We start from the raw sequence: 2,960 nt of genomic DNA, 5'->3' as shown, positions 1-2,960 counted from the left end.
AGTGGTGCAGATTCAAGTCTTTTTGGTCTTCTATCTTTGCAGACTCCAAGACATTCAAGTAATCTTTAATGAGTCTCAATTTTCCACAGACCAACATCATGAAATTTGGAAGTCGTCGTTTTGTTGAATTAATTTGGTTGCAACTACCTTCAATTACTTTGGCTCTATATATATATATATATATATTAATGAGTGCTGCTATTTCCACCCACTTATCCTATTTTCATACTCACTTTATGAAAATTCCACGAACAAGCAGAGCTAGAATTTTCAACACCCGGGGACACGTTTTCTTTTCCACAGGGCGTGAAGAAAAAAATTGCCATTAATATCACTTGTATAAAAAAAAAATATAAAATAATCAAAATAATTTATACATATCCCATATGACATTTTATTGGTCATCTTGCATAAGTATGTAAACTTCTTATTGGACTTTTCTTCCTCAAATATAAGTGGTGCAGATTCAAGTCTTTTTGGTCTTCTATCTTTGCAGACTCCAAGACATTCAAGTAATCTTTAATGAGTCTCAATTTTCCACAGACCAACATCATGAAATTTGGAAGTCGTCGTTTTGTTTAATTAATTTGGTTGCAACTACCTTCAATTAGTTTTGCTCTATATATATATATATATATATATATATATATAAGAATGAACTATTTCCACCCCACTTATCCTATTTTCATACTCACTTTATGAAAAATTCACCTTAACAAGCACTAGAATTTTCAACACCCGGGACACGTATTCTTTTCCACAGGGTTGAAGAAAAAAATTGCCATTAATATCACTTGTATAAAAAAAAATATAAAATAATCAAAATAATTTATACATATCCCATATGACATTTTATTGGTCATCTTGCATAAGTATGTAAACTTCTTATTGGACTTTTCTTCCTCAAATATAAGTGGTTTCAAGTCTTTTTGTTTTCTATCTTTGCAGACTCAAGACATTCAAAATTTAATGAGTCTCAATTTTCCACAGACCAACATCATGAAATTTGGAAGTCGTCGTTTTGCTGAATTAATTTGGTTGCAACTACCTTCAATTACTTTGGCTCTGTATATATTAATGAGTGCTGCTATTTTCATCCACCTATTCTATTTTCATACTCACTTTATTTTCAAAATTTTATAGACAAATTTGTCCATTTGTGAAATGACTTCTAAGAACTATCTAATTTTTAGACACATGATCAATAACTCAAAAAAAAAAAAACAAAAAACTAATTAAAGACCTAACTTGGTCGAAACATTGGCATAGAATCCCCGACCGCTCCACCACCCAACCACACTTCCGAACCCCACCTCCTCTCTCCTTTTCTCTCTTCCTCTCTCTCTCGCTCTCTCTCTTCACCCTACTATCTGTCTTATCTTCCCCACGCACCCAGCCACCCTCCCCCTCCTCCTGTTTTTCTCCTTATTTCTCTCATCCCTCCTCTCGACAGCCATCCCCATGAATGAATTGATTCTTTATTTTTCTTTCGTTTGTTATTTGGTATGGTTTTAGGTTGAATAACTCAAAAGGGTTATTGGGTTTTGGATTGGCAGGGGGTTGAAGGCTAGCATGCTTTCAATGAAAGCAAGGGCATGCTGTAGGGACTTGGGACTAAAGGGTGTCTTTCGTGATTTATTTAGAATTGTGATCCGCCTTGTGGAGTCACAGACATGCGCAAGTTGAAGCCATCAACAAGACTAACATCATAGAAATCTTGACCTCCGCCTGCTGCAATAGTGAATTCCGCTAAAGTTGCCGGCGGAATGCCAGTCTTACCGTTGCACATGAGCTGACCAGAGTCACAGTCTGCGGTTTCGCAGACGAACTTTCCAGAGGCGTCCGTGCATCCAGTTCATGGCACCGGAGTGTCTAGCTGGAAGCTAACTTGGGATGCTAACTCGAACCCTATGGTTGATAATTGAGGATTTCCAAAGGAGGCTGGCCAGACCGTGTAGGGGCATTTGTTTTTGAAAGACATTGTCGCTGCATGTGCACCTGCCATGCAAAGTAAACCACACTTAATTTGATGCAGTAATCACAAACCACACTTATTGTGACCAAATATTAAATTAAAACTTAAAGAAAATAAGAAGCTTCGACTTTAAGAAAAGATCAATGAGTATTTCTATCGTTTGCCCAAAATGAAAAACTTAAAGAAAATAAGAAGCTTGTTTACCTTCGAAGGAAAGGAGGGTTAAGCTGAGGCTGAGGACTACTACTAGGGTCTTCATCATCGGAATGTCTTAGTTTGCTGTGCTTCGAATTTGATGAGCTTGGGCTTTAGTTATATAGGCTTAGTGCTGGCCTAACTTTTTGTTCTTTTGCAGGACTATGGCTGCTGCGATGACGAGTGACAAGACAACTAGTCTTATGAACTTATCAAGTTGATTTTTCGCTGAGTTTGTTTTTGGCATAGATTTGTAGTTAATATGACATGTTTATCACGCAATATTTATATTTAATAGGATTCAGTTGATGGATTCTTTGTGTGGCCCACTCATCATCAATTCAATGATATAAAACTTCAAAAGTGATCTCTAAAAAACTGTCATATAAGTAACCATTTGAACATTTATCCTAATCATTTTTTGGACGAAAGTCTGTCCAAACTTCGCTCACTACGTCTGACTGTGAGGGTAGTCTAGAAAGGTCTTGGTTCCCAATTGAGTTCAGCCAAATACTATTTAAACCAAAAAAAAACTACTTAATCTTAATTAAGTGCCCTAACTCAGATCAAAAGAACTAAATAAATCACTTAAATGCCTTATACTTCCACATTCCAAAAGTATATTTCAACTAAAGAGGTTTCCAAATTTGCATCCTTCTTTCTGTTAATAAAAAACAAAAGGGTAAATTACTTAAATGGTCCTCAAATTTGTACTTGATTTATATTTTGGTCCCTCAATTAAATTATTAGTCCAAATGATACATTAACTACATATTAATCGCTCTATTAG

At 35.6% G+C, this 2,960-nt stretch overlaps 1 pseudogene; it reads right to left on the bottom strand.

Moving 5' to 3' along the window:
- Positions 1-976: 976 nt before the first annotated feature.
- Positions 977-2,362, bottom strand: LOC117613171 (annotated as a pseudogene).
- Between the last annotated feature and the right edge of the window lie 598 nt (positions 2,363-2,960).

Source organism: Prunus dulcis, unplaced genomic scaffold (assembly GCF_902201215.1).
Source record: "Prunus dulcis unplaced genomic scaffold, ALMONDv2, whole genome shotgun sequence".
In the NCBI taxonomy this organism is placed as follows: domain Eukaryota; kingdom Viridiplantae; phylum Streptophyta; class Magnoliopsida; order Rosales; family Rosaceae; genus Prunus; species Prunus dulcis.
Note: the sequence above shows the minus strand (reverse complement) of the source record. Positions and strands in the feature narration are given on the sequence as shown.